Source organism: Salmo salar, chromosome ssa22, assembly GCF_905237065.1.
Source record: "Salmo salar chromosome ssa22, Ssal_v3.1, whole genome shotgun sequence".
Taxonomy (NCBI): Eukaryota; Metazoa; Chordata; class Actinopteri; order Salmoniformes; family Salmonidae; genus Salmo; species Salmo salar.
In genome coordinates, this window is record NC_059463.1 from 10,349,987 (window position 1) to 10,369,414 (window position 19,428).

The 19,428-nt window shown below is 42.5% G+C and overlaps 1 pseudogene; it reads right to left on the minus strand.

The window, feature by feature from the left end:
- Positions 1-666: 666 nt before the first annotated feature.
- LOC106582749 (guanine nucleotide-binding protein G(s) subunit alpha-like) overlaps positions 667-19,428 on the minus strand; it is a 45,485-nt pseudogene continuing 26,723 nt past the window's right edge.

Sequence of the window (19,428 nt, forward strand, 5' to 3'; positions counted from 1 at the left end):
GAGTTGGACCACAGAGTGAAGGAAAAGTAGCCAACAAGTGCTCAGCATATATGGGAACTCCTTCAAGACTGTTGGAAAAGCATTCCAGGTGAAGCTGGTTGAGAGAATGCTAAGAGTGTGCAAAGCTGTCATCAAGGCAAAGGGTGGTTACATTGAAGAATCTCAAATATAAAATATATTTGGATTTGTTTAACACTTTTTTGGTTACTACATGATTCCAGATGTGTTATTTCATAGTTTTGTTGTCTTCACTATTATTCTACCCTTATACCCTTGAATGAGTAGGTGTGTCCAAATTGTTTACTTGTACTGTACACACACATATACATATATACAGAAATATCTATATACACATATATATCTATACACACACACATATATATATATATATATATATATATACACACACATATATATATATATATATATATATATATATATATATATATATATATATATATCTATACACACATATATACATCTATATATATACACACATATATACATCTATATATATACACACATATATACATCTATATATATATATATATATATATATATACACATACATATATATATATCTATATACACATATATATATATATATATGAGAGAGAGAAATATATATATCTATATACACATATATATCTATCTCTATATATATATATATATATATATGAGAGAGAGAAATATATATATAAATATCTATAGCTTGGATTTTTTTGCACTGCATCAAGTTTACTGTTTGCATGAATTAATGCATTGTATGTTTTTGCCTTTCCTCCTCATTGATTCCAGAAGTAAAAGTCATGTGACAGTCTTGTGTCCGAGTCACACTCAATCCATCCCCAGGCATAGTATGCTCCCAACCCGCCTCTTTATTCGTTACTTTCCTCCATCCTTTCAATTTCTCCATCGTTTCCTTCCCTGGGTCCTGCTTCGGCACGTATGCATATACTGGATCTCTCGAGAACTGTGACGTCACCAGAGTAACTCAGGCACTGCACTTTAGCTTTTCAAGGCTGAAAACAGTGGGACAAGGTAAAAGCGTGTGTCTGTGTGTGTTCTTGTCTCAAGTGTGTGCAGGGGAATTTTTCCAAGTAGAAGAATGAATGGGAGAGACTGAAAATTAGAGAGGGTTTCCGCACGTGTGAGTGTGCGCGGACGTGGTGTGTATGTTTGAGAGAGATCGAGAACGAGCCATGGATTGCAGTCCTGAGCACAGGATCAAAGTGCAGTGAAGAGTTCCGCAGTTCTGGCTTGTTACTGGAACGGCACTGTGTTTATGAGTCTGCTGTCACTTTCTTTATTTGAAACACAGTGTCCCAAGGAGAAGGTGTTTGTTTGTCAGAATGGAAGGAGAGGGTTGGTTGAGTGACGAGGGGAATAACTGGACAAGGATAGGCAGAACACCGGCAGTACACCGGGAGTCTCTCCTCCCACTCCCATCACAAGAGCTCGTATTGTCGTAAGTGCATCCTCTGAATGATGTCTCGGCAGTCGTTGAAGACGCGCCGGATGTTTTCAGTGTCCACTGCGCAGGTGAAATGGGGATAACAATAGTGCCTTCCGTCTCCACTGGCTGTGCTGATCCTCTGAAAAGGCCACAAAGAAGAGAAGGGATTCATAACCACATAGGGCTGTGTGCATATTGGTACACACAGTCTCACACAAAAAGGTAAACAAAAAGGTGAACAGACATTAAAGGCATGTACCAGAAACTCATCACGTATGAAGTACTTTGCCCTTGTGACACGAGGATCCTCCCCTGGTTCTGGTGTTGCTGGTTGAGAAGGACAAATAAACCAAATCATTGATATAATCATCATGTCTGATCACTGTATACTAGACATTTTCATTTCCATCAGTAACATAATCCATGCCAACAAGATTCACTCTTCACCAGAGAAGTGTTGTGCCCGTCACTTCGCAAAAAGTTCCAAAGGGTTCTAAGTTATATTATTACAATTGTTACGTTTACAGATTAACAAAAACAACAAAAAACTTGATCTTGACAGCCTTGAATAGTTACAGTAGAGAGTTGATCAAGAGTATTACTGTATTTCCCTTACCATCATCTGGCGTAGTGTAGCGTGCAAACTCTGGGAAATACTCTTCAATTTTAGATTTCCCTGCCAACACCTTCTCTGCTAGCAGGTCCTGTTTGTTCAGGAAGAGGATGACAGAAATGGTCCGTAGCCACCTGAGGAGAGAAACAACAACAAAGTGAGTTCAGGTAGACGTATTCAAGTCAATGACTAATACATTTACACAGCACACCATGGTTCTACAAATCATAGACCAAGGCCAGAAAGCACATTTTATTGTGGCGCATTGCATTTTAAATGAGCACAAAAGGAAAAATGTCCATATCGGCAACTGCTGTGGCTGGGATTAACACAACAATACAGTGTGTCAAGGACAGGAATGGCTTTGTGAGGGCAAAGAGAGGGGGAGAGGCCTGAAAGGGGGAGAGAGCATTGAGAGGTCTTGCCTGTTGTTCCAGATGTTCTTGAAGAGGTTGAGGGCCTCCTGCAATCGGTTGGTCTGATTGTCTTCCCGGATCACCATGTTGTAGCTGCTGCTGGCCACCACGAATATAATGGCCGTCACATCTGGAGGGACAGACAAGGAGAGAGAATCACCACTGGGTTAGACATGATACAGGACATGTTCATGGATGTGAAGGTGGCTGCATCCCCATGCCATTTGCTATACACTTATTGGTGGGAAGAAATACAATGGTATTGGGTAGTACGGAGGCCTTACCATTAAAACACTGAATCCACTTTCGACGTTCGTCCCTCTGACCTCCAACATCAAACATACTGGGAGAGGAGAAAAGACAGAGTTACTTACAGCCCAGTAGATCAACTGATAACAAGTAACACAAAGGGAACAACAGTTTACTGACGTTAATCTTGCATTTAAAAGAAAAATGGCTGACACATCAAACTCACTGAAAATTGACTTTGTCCACTTGGAATCTTGTCTCGAAGATCCCTGAAGTCAGTACTCTGCATCTCAACAAGTCCTGATCAGTGGGCGTGTAGTCACTCTGCTTCACAATTTCAATCTTGTCTAAAAAGCTGTAAAAGGCGGAAGCAGAATAGATTACACACTTGACAGCTAAGGACACACAACAGGAAATATAGAGAGTATAATGTGCATAGAAAGTAGCAGAAATTACTAATTTGCACGACATAACAATATTCTTCTTTCCTGAGCTACAGATGACCAAACTCCACACAGTACCCCAAATGACCAAGCATCAGAAATGGTCAAACCAGAACTGTTGTATAATACCAAAACCTCAATGCGTGTTATGGCTGTATTTGAGCCATTACATTCCTGTTATCTGTCTGTGAACTCAGGGCTGAGTTCAGCCAGCTGCAGGGGAGACATGGAGGGGCAACCACGACCACACAATGTTTCACCATATATTTGATTTATTTATTTCACCTTTATTTAACCAGGTAGGCCAGTTGAGAACAAGTTCTCATTTACAACTGCGACCTGGCCAAGATAAAGCAAAGCAGTGCGACAAAAACAACAACACAGAGTTACACGTGGGATAAACAAACGTACAGTCAATAACACAATAGAAAAATCTATGTACAGTGTGTGCAAATGTAGAAGAGTAAGGAGGTAAGGCAATAAATAGGCCTGTCAAACTGACCAGACCATACACATTCTCAAGATGACATTGGTGGGCATTCCACCTCTGGTAAATTCCATACCAGACAGACTAAGACTAGGGGAGGGAGGTTGCAGTCCTCAACCAGTAAAGCAAAAAGATGGAGAACACTTCCACAAACGACCAGCAGAGGGAGTGTCTTTTTTTCCTCCACAGCAAGATCACAGAGGCTTGCAGTGTGAGTCACCAGCCGTTTGCTCTGTCAGACACTGTAGTCAATGGAGCTGCTGTAGTAGTAATAGTGAGGGGGAGGGGAAGACTTTAAATGTTAGATGCACACAGTTCAACCATGAAACATGTTTATGCTGAATTTAGAGAGCTAATGGTCTATAGACGACTGACTGATGTGACTTGTCGTCAGCCAGCAGAGGCCAATCGGATCCCCTCCTCCATCCTGAAAGGAAGAGGCCCACCCTTTTTTCTACATGTGGACCCTTGGTGTGGACTGTCGTCATTGGTCCAGTCAATTGGGCAGAGGGTCTCGCTAGAATGGTGTGACAAGCCTAACCTCGCACCATGGACATATGCTACACATCAGAGCGGGCTTGTGTGTTGTGTCGTCCAAATCAAACGCAATGATTGCAGTGTGAAATAAATGGAAAACAGCTCATTTCCACAGTGAAGTGCAGTGATTCAGGGCATTATTGACGATCTCCAGGGAGACTTGCTATTGGAATAGGGAGGCCTGGTAACCCGCCTCACGTCCAGTACCCCACCATGGAGAATCAGTGTGCTGCCTGTCCGGTACGTAACCCCCCCACCCTGAGATAACCAGGAATGTGACACACTAGGGTGAAATATGACAGGAGGGCTGCAGGTCACACACAGAGAGAGAGAGGAGGTTGTGCAGACAGACAGGCAGGCACACACACACACACACACGCTCACTCTCTCTCACACAGACACACACATCCTCACACGCATGCAGAACCAGCAAGCTACCACCTCCCTCTTGGGACTGAGTGGTGAGGCTGGTCTCATACCACAACTGCTCTGATGTGTCCACAGGTCCAGTCCAAATACACATGTCAATTTTAGAATTTCTCCCTATTAATAGAGCTAGTCCAATAATAACCCTCCCCAGTAGTCAGACTGAATAATAGTGTTGCCCCAGTAACAGTTCAGCCCACACTGCTACATGTAGATACACTAACCTGGTGTAGTTATATTGGTGGCAGATGGACATTTGTCCTGAATATATTATTTGTATTTGGTGATCTCAAAAGTATTTCAAGGATATCGTCTTTATACAGTGCATTCGGAAAGTATTCAGACCCCTTGACTTTTTCCACAGTTTGTTAGGTTACAGCCTTATTCTAAAAATGATGAAATAGTTATTGTTTCTCTTATCAATCTACACACCATACCCCATAATGACAAAGCAAAAACGTAATTTTTTTTTTTTTACAAATTGTATTTAAAAAACAAACTTATATCACATCTACATGAGTATTCAGACCCTTTACTCAGTACTTTGTTGAAGCACCTTTGGCAGCGATTACAGCCTCGAGTCTTGGGTATGACGCTACAATCTTGGCACCCCTGTATTTGGGGAGTTTCTCCCATACTTCTCTGCAGATCATCTCAAGCTCTGTCAGGTTGGATGGGGAGCGTCCCTGCACAGCTATTTTCAGGTCTCTCCAGAGAAGTTCGATCGGGTTCAAGTCCGGGCTCCGGCTGGGCCACTCAAGGACATTCAGAGACTTGTCCCAAAGCCACTCCTGCATTATCTTGGCTGTGTGCTTTGTTGTCCTGTTGGAAGGTGAACCTTCGCCCGAGTCTGAGGTCCTGAGTGCTCTGCAGCAGGTTTTCATTAAGGATCTCTCTGTACTTTGCTCCATTCATCTTTGTCGTCTCGATCCTGACTAGTCTCCCAGTCCCTGCCGCTGAAAAACATCCCCACAGCATGATGCTGCCACCACCATGCTTCACCGTAGGGATGGTGCCAGGTTTCCTCCAGACGTGACGCTTTGCATTCAGGCCAAAGAGTTCAATCATCAGACCAGAGAATCTTGTTTCTCATGGTCTGAGAGTTTTTAGGTGCCTTTTGGCAAACTCCAAGCGGGCTTTCATGTACATTTTACTGAGGAGTGGCTTCCTCCTGGCCACTCTACAATAAAGGCCTGATTGGTGGAGTACTGCAGAGATGGTTATCCTTCTGGATGGTTCTCCCATCTCCACAGAGGAAGTCTGGAGCTCTGTCAGAGTGACCATTGGGTTCTTGGTCACCTCCCTGACCAAGGCCCTTCTCCCCCGATTGCTCAGTTCCAGCCGGGCGGCCAGCTCTAGGAAGAGTCTTGGTGGTGCCAAACTTCTTCCATTTAAGAATGATGGAGGCCACTGTGTTCTTGGGGACCTTCAATGCTGCAGACATTTTCTGGTACCCTTCCCCAGATATGTGCCTTTGACACAATCCTGTCTCGGAGCTCTACGGGCAATTCCTTCGACCTCATGGCTTGTTTTTTTTTCTCTGACATGCACTGTCAACTGTGGGACCTTATATAGACAGGTGTGTGCCTTTCCAAATCATGCCCAATCAATTGAATTTACCACAGGTGGACTCCAAACAAGTTGTAGAAACATCTCAAGGATGATCAATGGAAACAGGATACACCTTAGTTAAATTTTGAGTCTCATAGCAAAGGGTCTGAAAATGTATTAAATAAATAAATAAATACAAACCTATTTACATAAACTAGCAAAAATGTCAACCTCTTTTTTCACTTAGTCATTATAGGGTATTGTGTGTAGATATTTAATCAATTTTAGAATAAGGCTGTAACCTAAGAACATTTGGGAAAAGTCAATGGGTCTGAAGGCACTGTACATACATATACATATATATATATACATACACACATTATACACACATACACATATATATACATACATACATACATACATACACACACACACACACACACATACATACACACATATATATATATATATATACACACACACACACACACAGTGGGGGAAAAAAGTATTTGATCCCCTGTTGATTTTGTACGTTTGCCCACTGATAAAGAAAGGATCAGTCTATAATTTTAATGGTAGGTTTATTTGAACAGTGAGAGACAGAATAATAACAAACATTTCGAGAAAAACACATGTCAAAAATGATTTGCATTTTAATGAGGGAAATAACTATTTGACCCCCTCTCAATCAGAAAGATTTCTGGCTCCCATGTGTCTTTTATACAGGTAACGAGCTGAGATTAGGAGCACACTCTTAAAGGGAGTGCTCCTAATCTCAGTTTGTTACCTGTAAAAAAGACACCTGTCCACAGACGCAATCAATCAGATTCCAAACTCTCCACCATGGCCAAGACCAAAGAGCTCTCCAAGGATGTCAGGGACAAGATTGTAGACCTACACAAGGCTGGAATGGGCTACAAGACCATCGCCAAGCAGCTTGGTGAGAAGGTAACAACATTTGGTGTGATTATTCGCAAATGGAAGAAACACAAAAGATCTGTCAATATCCTTGCTCTCAACTTGCCTACCTGGTTAAATAAAGGTGAAATAAATAAATAAATAAATAAAAATCCCTCGGCCTGGGGCTCCATGCAAGATCTCACCTTGTGGGGTTGCAATGATCATGAGAACGGTGAGGAATCAGCCCAGAATTACACGGGAGGATCTTGTCAATGATCTCAAGTCAGCTGGGACCATAGTCACCAAGAAAACAATTGGTAACACACTACGCCGTGAAGGACTGAAATCCTGCAGCGCCCGCAAGGTCCCCCTGCTCAAGAATACATATACATGCCCGTCTGAAGTTTGACAATGAACATCTGAATGATTCAGAGGACAACTGGTGAAAGTGTTGTGGTCAGATGAGACCAAAATGGAGCTCTTTGGCATCAACTCAACTCACCGTGTTTGGAGGAGGAGGAATGCTGCCTATGACCCCAAGAACACCATCTCCACCGTCAAACATGGAAATAGAAACATTATGCTTTGGGGATGTTTTTCTGCTAAGGGGACAGGACAACTTCACCGCATCATTTGACGGGGCCATGTACCGTCAAATCTTTGGTGAGAACCTCCTTCCCTCAGCCAGGGCATTGAAAATGGGTCGTGGATGGGTATTCCAGCATGACAATGACCCAAAACACACGGCCAAGGCAACAAAGGAGTGGCTCAAGGAGAAGCACATTAAGGTCCTGGAGTGGCCTAGACAGTCTCCAGACCTTAATCCCATACAAAATCTGTGGAGGGAGCTGAAGGTTTGAGTTGCCAAACGCCAGCCTCGAAACCTTAATGACTTGGAGAAGATCTGCAAATAGGAGTGGGACAAAATCCCTCCTGAGATGTGTGCAAACCTGGTGGCCAACTACAAGAAACGTCTGACCTCTCTGATTGCCAACAAGGGTTTTACCACCAAGTACTAAGTCATGTTTTGCAGAGGGGTCAAATACTTATTTCCCTCATTAAAATGCAAATCATTTTATAACATTTTTGACATGCGTTTTTCTGGATTTTTTTGTTGTTATTCTGTCTCTCACTGTTCAAATAAACCTACCATTAAAATTATAGACTGATCATTTCTTTGTAAGTGGGCAAACGTACAAAATCAGCAGGGGATCAAATACTTTTTTCCCCCACTGCATATATAGTACCAATCAAAAGTTTGGACACACCTACTCATTCAAAGGTTTTTCTTATAAAGGACAATATCCAAACGTAAAAGTTTATTATTAATATCATGAATTTGGTATCCTACTTATAGGGCTAATGGTAACTACTTCAAAACTTCAAAAGATCCAATCAACCATGGACGAATGATGGTATACCTAGCTTCACATTGAAATGATGGTGTCCTTTGGGGCAAATCAGATGTCAATGTTATTTAGGTAGTCTACGCAAATGATTATGGAAGCTGATCAATGTCTAAATGTATTGATATGATAGCCCAGCTGAATCGAACGCAGCTTGTTTCCAAAGCTAAGCAGGGTACATTAGCAACAGTCACAAAAATTGTTAAAAGCTTTTAAAAACAATTCTTATGAATGCAACAGTTGGACAATGGATGAAGATTCTCCAAACTTTTAGATTTGTTTTAATACAACAGATGTTGACCAAATTATAGCCCATAAAACAGTTTACTGGCACGGACAAAACATTTGGGGATTTTGGTGGGAATTCAGGTATTACATTTATTATAAAATTTCACTTTTTTACTTCTTAGAATGTACTCATAAATATATATTTTCTTACTGTATCAGGTATTCTTTTAAATAATTTGCATAAATACACTGGGTGTATTTGCATATGTTGCTTTCATTTCAATGCATCTCATTTGTAAACATTTCAACTGTATTAATTGATTACTTTTTCAATTCCCCCCTCCAACCAAAAAATATCAAAATAAAGTGATGTTTCTTCTCTTTTTTTTTGGGCGATTTAAAACCCAGACTAAGCTTTAGCGTTCTTATAGATTCAACAGAAAGCCAATGTCTCCCATTGAGCACATTTCAGCCCTTACCAGGGTGTGTTTGACAGGTCATTACAAAAATGTTTGCAGTCTTAACGCTAACGGTAAAAAAACAACAGGCACTAGCAAGAGTATGAAAGAGTCGCAGGAGTAAAAAGAAAGCAAATCAGTCCAGCGAGATTTAAGTGACAAGTGGATTTTGCAACCCCTCAAACGCAATGTAAGAAAAAGATGGATGAAAAAGACAGATCCTCAGGTGGGCGGGGCATGCGTATTGCTAGGGTACTTAGAGGTAGGCACCTAGATGGTAGACTTGTTCTCACTGAAGTGCATTACCCCTCATATACCAGTAGGAGTCACCGTTCAGGCAGGAATTGTTGGACTGCAGCTTCACATTTGATTTCAATATGCCTATCAAGATGGCATGATGTTGAAACAAAGACGTTGATTCAAAACAACCATTTTACCATCAACGCTGAAACAATGTCAAATCAAATATGTCTCATCAAATATGAAATTCAACTTAACTTCAGCCACACTATAGATGAATATAGGATGAAAACTATTTGTTAGGTTTCTACGTGGAGTTCCCAACGCAATTTCAACGTACACATTGTTCTGATGATTACGTTGAAATTATATTGATGTAACAACCTGTTAGTCAGGTTTAAGTTGAAGTTTTTCCCTACAGATGTTGGATCTTAACTACACCTAAACTATAGCCTACTGTAGCCTGGGACAAGGACATCCCTGCCGGCCAAACCCTCTCCTAACCCAGACGACGCTGGGACAATTGTGCTACGCCCCATGGGTCTCCCGGTCATGGCCGGCTGTGACAGGGACTCGAACCCAAAATCTCTAGTGGCACAGCGATGCTGTGTCTTAGACCACTGCGCCACCCGTGTGAATTCTTATGTGGATTATAATAAAGTGACACATCTGTAAGGGGTAGATATATTTATCAATTGTTTTATCATATGTTCAAATCAAGCAATAGGCGGAATACATTATTAGTGGTCTCAGTGCCTGTGCGGTTACAGTCGCTGACCCCGGCACAAATATGCCAGAGTCGCCATGGGATCAAACCCGGGCCACTGCCCTTTGACGCTCCCTCCCCCACTGTCCAATCTCTTCAATAAAAGCTCAACAATTGGGACTGCCTCACTCCTTAAAAAGTACCTTTAAGAAATAATAATTAGCTTGTATAATATAATGATAATACAGTATAATGAATCTAGGCCTAATAATATGCCATTTAGCAGTGGGAGGATTTTAACATTAACACATGGGTGCAGAAAAGTGCCCGATTCTTGAATGATAATGATCAAATCATTGTCGCATGATTAAAGAGACAGGGTTGGCGCAAATTGCAGGAGAGGGGATGGTGAAATCAGCTGTTCAATCAGCTGTCAATCAACTGATGGCCGAAATCAGCTCATCAACTCAGCCAGGGAAACACAAACAGTAGCCTATTGGAATTTAATGAAATAACAACGGGCCTCCATCGATGGCGCTCGACCATCACCAGCTGATGTCTCGTTAAACCATCAATACGCGCTAAATTCACCCGCACAGCTGATCTCAATTGCAGCCATTATTGGTCACCTCATTACCGCTCCCTAAAAGATGACGTCGGAGGTACCTTAGTCCTGCTTGCAACCAAAGTCTTTAATAAAGATATGTTTGCCCTCTTGTTGATATTATCATCGGAACAACTTAGTCCTTTTTTGAACAGACTAAGGTCGATTTAAAAAAAAAAAATCTATTTGACAAACATTCTGTACAATAAAGTATTTACTCTTTACGGGCTGCGGCGTTACGTTTTGCTCCAGGCTGGCTCAGATTTCCTACGACTTGGAAAAATGCACCGGAAGCCTGTAGATCGGGCTAAAAACACGTTGTGTTCATCAGGCTTAAAAGGTTGGCTGTGGTTGGTTACACTGCCTACTATGCCAATTTCTCCGTATATAATGGGTCTTAACTTTTAAACTAGCAGAGATCCCACTCTGGAACTTTGATATGCCCTCGGCTCATGACACATTTCAAACTGGCTCTTGTAATGATTTGGGTTGTCAATTCATTTTGGCCTGCATCCAAACCGCCCACGACTGCACTACAAGTCACAGCAAGCACTTCCAACATGTTGCATGCCACTAAACGCCGAATTCAACATGTTATCAAATACTTAAAAAATATGTTTTAGTTAGACCTACAGAAGTCCTAAAATTCTAAATCAAATAGCTAAAAAATCCATGACCATCTTAAAACATTTCCACATGTTAACTTACTAGATATCGCAAACCAAGAGCTTTAGAGACTTGGTTTATAGTTTAGACTAGGCTTATGATAGTCTGTTACAAAATCAGTCTGACAGTACTTCAATCTGAAGGAAGTATGGTTTGAAGTGACTGAAATGCATCAGAAAGGTCTAGAAGATCATCAGACAATGATTTTGGATGATCTTCTGTGCAGAAAAAAACAATCATCATTGATGGTGTTCTTTATCCCCCCAATTCTGATTTAGTACCTGGTCTGGTCCACTCTGTTCTAAAGAGGCTTGTGAACACTGTAGAAGGAAACAGAAGACACGTGTTCCTGAGAGTCTTTCAGTGATGGGGTCATAATGTTTTTTAGCTTAAACAGTTCAATTTGAAGGAATAAAACAAATACCGCTCTGTTTATTACAACCAGATCTAGCAGCAACCAAAGCAAAAACTAGTTTGGGAAACGCTGGCTTAGATTTACAGGGGTTTGAGGCTGGCAAAATTATTATTGTGATTTAATGCGTAGTTCATTGAGAATGTACCGCTAATCCCAAAAAATATGTATTTTCCACATCCAGAAAATACGCATTTTCAACGTCTGGAAAATATGTATTTTCGATGTCCGGAAAATACGTCTTTTCATCTTTCATTCAGCACCTAAAATGCACCTGACGTCAACGTCTGGAAAAGTCTTTTCAACATAATTTAGCTTACTGGGTACGCTACACTACACATCCAGAAGTCGCTCTGACACAGAATAGAGAGGGACAGAAGGAGAGGAAAGAGAGAGAAGGCTGTGTCTGACATTACAGAGCTGCTCCAAAAATAGCTCCCTGGCGCCCTGGCCTCCAGCTTGGTTGTCATGGTGACAGAACCACAGGCGCTATAAATAGACTATCAGCTCCAAATCTTCTGTGACTGGAGTGGGGCCAGAGAGAGGGAGAGACAGACATAGAAAGAAAAGAGGAGGAGAGAGAAAGAAATGCAGGGAGAGAAGAGGGGGGGAGGGAAAGGTGGAGAGAGGCCAGCAAAGGGAGGGGGGCGAGCCCTCCCCAAAAAGGGCTGTGAAGAACAGAATGCTGGAAGGAAAGGGGGCAACACAGGCTCTAAACAGGAGAGCATTCCAGAAATCACAACAACTTAGCTACGTACGCAGACTAGGAAAGTTGTGAGACGCACAACAGTGTTACAGCCATACAGCTGGAACCAACAACCGTTTACCTATTCTCACGCTGGAAATGCAGTCAGCTTGATCAATAACTTAAGGATGATTTGATATCTGCTTTGTGCAGTGTGTGCACCCACACGAACACACAAAATCAGGGCTTTCAGTTTGAAAAGCATTCCTACACTCTCCTCAAACCCTGTTTCCAGTGAAACCTTTGTCCCTTTCCCTCCCTCCCTCCCTCCCTCCCTCCCTCCCTCCCTCCCTCCCTCCCTCCCTCCCTCCCTCCCTCTCGCTCTCCCCCCCTCCCTCCCTCATGTGATGACTCAGTGACTCAGTCCCAGCCATTTTCTGTCCCTGCAAAGATACTACTACAAACTTGGAGACGGAGAGAATGGGAGAGAAAGAGTTTACCAAGAGAAGTGTTCAGAGGAGTAAAGATAGTGTGGGCTTTGAGGGAAACCTACGCCACATTATAGTAGCGTCAAAAGTGGAGAGCATTGACAGGCCAGACCGAATGGTCTATAGCTCAGCTGATACATAGGACAGCGGCTAGGCTGCTCCACACAGCTCCATTTCCTCAGCATTTCCACAGAAAGCTCTCCACAGCAGCCTGAGGGGAACAGCTCAACAACCTCTCTCTGCGGCATTGCAACTTCACTTCCCAGTCTTGTTTGCCCAATTATCTAGCGACTTTAGGTGCAAACCTTATCAGGAAAGCTGAGCTACAAATGCAAAAATGAGGCCTAGTTGATCAATTTGGGTATGGAATACAGAATTTATGCCAAAGCGAACAATTGAAAATGCATTTTGAGGGATTATCAAACAAGACTGCAAAACTCCTAATGGATAGAGCCATTTGTTTTATATTGAAATTTATTTCAAACACCCTTTTTTGTGACATTCATGTAGGTCTGAGATTTATGCAGGTTTACCATGCTCTCGGTAGGTCTAAACCACAGAACAAAATTGGCTGACATTTTACTTTGGGTCTCTGTTTTGGTTTCCTATCTGTACTACCGTATCGTCTTTATGTTCCTGTTGGAACTTTTCAAGGCACTCCCCAAATTGAATCCCAATTCATAACGGGATCCGGTAAAAGTTCTCTCTCAAGAATCTGCAACGTAGCATGTTGTATCACTATTGTTGAGGAATTAAAATGTGGTGCTCAGTTACAGAAATACATTATGACCCCATTTTGACTACACAAATAAGGAACACTTGTAACAACAGCCATTTCAATACTTCTAGTCATGTGACTGACATAAGAGGAGGGTGATCATATATGTGGTATAAAATGAAATGATGCAGATACATGTGCCACGCGATGCAATCCCATGGGTGTTGTGAAATAAATACAGAGTGGAGTATATTTCAGTGTTTTTGGACAATCAAAATGTTGCACTGTAAACTAAGAATAATTCACTCTCTGGTATTGCTAAAATGATTGCGATACAAAACATCCGGAATTAAAAACAACACAGACAACCACATATGTGACAGAAAGAGCCAAGAAGACATCAAAACCAAACAATCTGGCGATACCAGAAAAGAAGGTATTCCATGGGCCTGCCTCCATCTGACTGAGGCCGCATTGCCATTTCAACATCCTCAGCCGAGTTCTTATCACACACACAGAGAGCGGGGAACACTACAGAGGGAGGGCCTTGACATTCCCTCACCAACTCAGACAGAGATTTTCATTTCATGCCAACACCTTCATCAATGATGCTAAAGTTGTCTCTCTTTTCCCAACACACACACACACACACACACACACACACACACACACACACACACACACACACACACACACGCTCATTCTTTCTCCTTCTGCAGCTAGCTTGAGTTAAAAATAGCTCTCCCTCTCTCTTTCTCGGCTGCTCCGTTTACATAAGCATACAGCGGGGGGAGGGGAGCACTTCCGGTCTGGCCACCCAGCCCAGCCCAGCATCTGATCCACAACACAGGCTGGGCTGCTGAGCTTCTGGGTGTGGGAGACTGGAGGAGAGGGCTGACATACCTACCCCGCAATTCAGGAAAGACCTCTCTCTGTACGTCTCCATTTAGCCTGCACGAAACTGTCTGTCTGCCTGCCTGTGTTTGACGGTCCAGGAGCGGGTCCCATCCCGTTGCACAGAATAACAAACCAGAATTAGGGCTGGGCGATATGACCTAAAAATCATATCTCGATTTTTTTCAAACTTACGGGCGATTGACGATATACAGTGCCTTCGGAAAGTATTCAGACCCTTGACTTTTTCTACATTTTGTTACGTTACAGCCTTATTCTAAAATTGATTCAATAAAACAATTTCCTCATCAATCTACACACAATACCCCATAATGACAAAGCGAAAATAGGTTAAGAAAAATGTCTTAAATAAAAAACAGAAATACCTTATTTACATAAGTATTCAGACCCTTTGCTATGAGACTCGAAATTTAGCTCAGGCACACACCTGTCTATATAAGGTCCCACAGTTGACAATGTATGTCAGTGCAAAAACCAAGCCACAGGGTCAAAGGAATTGTCCGTAGAGCTCCGAGACAGGATTGTGTCGAGGCACAGATCTGGGGAATGGTACCAAAAATGTTCTGCAACACTGAAGGTCCCCAAGAACACAGTGGCCTCCATCATTCTTAAATGGAAGAAGTTTGGAACAACCAAGACTCTTCCTAGAGCTGGCCGCCCGGCCGAACTGAGCAATCGGGGGAGAAGGGCCTTGGTCAGGGAGGTGAAGAGCCTGATGGTCACACTGACAGAGCTCTAGAGTTCCTCTGTGGAGAAGGGAGAACCTACCAGAAGGACAACAAGCTCTGCAGCCCTCCACAATCAGGCCTTTATGGTAGAGTGGCCAGACGGAAGCCCTCCTCAGTAAAAGAAACATAACAGCCCGCTTGGAGTTTGCCAAAAGGCACCTAAAGACTCTCAGACCATGAGAAACAAGATTATGTGGTCTGATGAAACCAAGATTGAACTCTCTGGCCTGAATGCCAAGCGTCACGTCTGGAGGAAACCTGGCATCATCCATACGGTGAAGCATGGTGGTGGCAGCATCATGCTGTGGGGATGTTTTTCAGCGGCAGGGACTGGGAGACTAGTCAGGATCAAGGCAAAGATGAGCGGAGCAAAGTACAGATAGATCCTTTATGAAAACCTGCTCCAGAGTGCTTAGAACCTCAGACAGGGACGAAGGTTCACCTTCCAACAGGACAATGACCCTACGCACACAGCCAAGACAACACAACCATTTCTACAAACCAGTTTTTGCTTTGTCATTATGGGGTATTGTGTGTAGATTGATGATGAAAAAAACAAACAATTTAATAACATTTTAGAATAAGGCTGTAACCTAACAAAATGTAGAAAAAGTCAAGGGGTCTGAATACTTTCCGAAGGCACTGTACATCTCAATTTTGTTTTACGTTTCTCTAAATAAGCTTTGTTGAACAATTAAAAAGGTCAACAGACTGCATTTCAAACAGTCGGGAATAATCAAATGAATTCAGGGTTTGAAAAATTACACCTTGGCTAAATACAAGCCTTCGACCATAAGACCCTCTAATAACTACATTATTTTATAAAAAATAGTTTAACCTGCTATTTTGCAATAATCACTGATCTGGCTTTCAAGACTGTCTATGAAAATAAACAAATTGTGTTACAAATGTAACCAGAACCGTGCACAACGCACATCCACGAATAATGACTAACTTCTGGTAGCAGGCATTATAGAAAATTAATACAGGTCTCAAAAACAATCTCTCCAGCACAAGCCCAAGGCTAGCGTGTAGCCAGGCTAATCTTTTATATTTAAAGTCTAGCCAACTTGGAGCTATTTGCTGGTTGACAAGGTAGAACAGTTGAACTGTTAATTAAGAAACGCACCCTCTCGACTGTCTCCAACTGATGGAACAACCTAGCCTGTTCACTTTGTCTAGATGTTGAAATCAAGTGGCATACCTGGATAAGATGATGCTTATTTCTCAGAATGAGAACGAGTTGCCAACTCCTTATATAAATACCTATTTTTATGCTATCTGCACATTTATAAAAACACAGACTAGACAGCTAGCACGTAACAGTATGTGGCTAAAATGCTGCTAGCGGTACCTGGTACTGTAACGCTGCGTGCGGCAGAAACTGAGCATTCATTTTCCACAATAATGTTCATCGATACTCCCGTCTTACTAGGGTCTGCGCTGTTCTACATTTTGGGAGTTGAGACATAAAAAGGGTATCGTTACAAAGGTTAAGTCCTCCTCCATTAATGAAATAATGTCTCAATGTGTTTCGTGTCGACATGAACGATTTATGTTGGACCAAACCTCAAATGCAAATAGCGAGTTGAAACGGCTCGCTGTCAGAGAGGAAGAAGTGATATTTAGTCTCTTTGTTGTTGTGAGTGGCAGGGGGGAGGGGCTTGGTATCTGTGTGCGAGTGGGAAGTTGCACAAGTGCACATAGCACAGAAGAAGCGAAGGAGAAAAGACCAAAAAAGACAAACACTAATAAAAAAAAAAATGGGGGAAAAGTAAACCCTTGATTCTTGCGATACAAGCATTTGGAACATTGTGCTGAAACATACATTAGAAAAGACTCGAATCAATTCGATATATTACCCGGCCCTAACCAGAATCACATCTTGCTGCAACGCGCCAAGAGCATCTGCCTTCTAAGACCTCTGGGTTCATGTGACCAGTGCATGACTTACAACAGAGGCAGGCCTGACAGAGATCAAAGGACGGATAAGAAAGAATTCCAGAAATGACAAGCTAGGAGCCGAGGAGGAAGGAAAGGGGAAACTCTACTGTAAAAACCTCTCCCAACACAGCCACAATGAACCTGTACCGTAAGTGCACAAATCAACAGCTACACAAATAAATACCCACGCTACAGTAACACACAATCTCAACAACAGCCATACTGTGCATTGGGGTTGCCATTGTCAGCTGGACAAATACAACAAGTTTGCAAATGAAAAAAAAACGTGCATACTAAACCTGTACTCAAGTTCGAGTCTTGAATTGATGATATGAATTCCGAGTAAGTGTCAACGAATGTGTTACACAGCACGTTACGCAGAGGGACAACGACTGGGTACTTACTACTGTGCACAGTCGATCAGCTGGTACTCATTGGATCTCTCGAAGCAAGCCTTCACCCCCTCGTCTTGCCATAGGTTCTTTGCATGCTCATAGAACTCCTGCGGAACAACACAACACAGAGAACTGGATCAGGACAGTCCATGGCTAGTGAAGAGAACCGGTTGCTCAGATTAGAGAAGTCCTTTTTTAGCTTACATTTCAGGTATTCATTTCATTCAGGCAATAGCCAAAATGTAAGCCTAGGCCCTGCCCGCTAGGCACTCATCGAGATCTGAAATTGGATTTGTTGAGCAATACGGTGAACATTTCACCTAGCCTATCGGAAGAAAAGATTCATCAATGATTGCTTAAATCGAACCTATCCAGGCTTTTGCTCTAGTCCTATTATAGCACACCTCGCCAGCTAATCCTGAGGACGAGATCATTAGTATGAACATGTGTTTAAGTTAAACTGAAACAAAATCCTACAGGAGCTGCCCAGGAGGGTTAGCCATCCCTGGGCTAACATGGAGTCGATTTGGAATTCAACATTAATTCAACCAATCAGAACGCTTTTTTTTTGGTCTGTAAAATAACATATTTGGGGAGGGCATTGCATGTGTATTCCTTTTAGTGGTCTCATTGAACCTACAGCTGTACCCATCCCTTTGGGAAGATTCTGCCATGTTGACATTGGTGAGTGGAGGACAGAGTGGGCGCAGGACACGAGATACAGAGGGAACCAAACATTCTTCAAATCAAGGAGCCTACACAGGAACAATGAGGGACAGCAAACATAACTTTCCCTTCTCAACTGATAAGGATTCTCTAAGAATTCCCAACTAGGCTTCCTCATAAGGTTCTACAGCTGCACCATCAAGAGCATCCTGACATGGTGGCATCACTGCCTGGTATGGCAACTGCTCTGCCTCCGACCGCAAGGCACTACAGAGGGTAGTGCGAACGGCCCAGTACATCAATGGGGCCAAGCTTCCTGCCTTCCAGGACCTCTATACCAGGCGGTGTCAGAGGAAGGCCCTAAAAATTGTCAAGGACTCCAGCCACCCTAGTCATAGACTGTTCTCTCTGCTACCGCACGGCAAGCGGTACCGGAGCACCAAGTCTAGGTCCAAGATGCTTCTAAACAGCTTCTACCCCCAAGCCATAAGACTTCCTGAACACCTAATCAAATGGCTACCCACCCAGACTATTTGCATTGCTCCCCCTTTTACACCGCTGCTACTCTCTATTGTTATCATCTATGCATAGTCACTTTAATAACTCTACCTACATGTACATATTACCTCGACTAACCGGTGCCCAGCACATTGAGTCTTTACCGGTACCCCCCTGTATATAGTCTCGCTATTGTTATTTTACTGCTGCTCTTTAATAACTTTTATTTCTTATTCTTATCCGTATTTTTTTTTTAAACTGCATTGATGGTTAGGGGCTCGTAAGTAAGCATTTCACTGTAAGGTCTACACCTGTTGTATTCTGCGGATGTGACTAAAACAATTTGATTTGATTTGACAATCGTAAGACAAAGGCCTACATGGCAATTGATATAACTACCAACATGCAAACAAAACAGAAATGTAATTATCTGTCAGTCTCACTCTGAACACACTGCAATCCTGACATTCAGTTTTGTGGTAAATCAACACGCATTCGAATGCGAGTGATTCAGAAGCAGGGCCAGGTGTTTCACCTAACCACGTTGCCTAACCAGGTAGGCTAAAACTCCTGTCCCTATTCACAAGGTATCC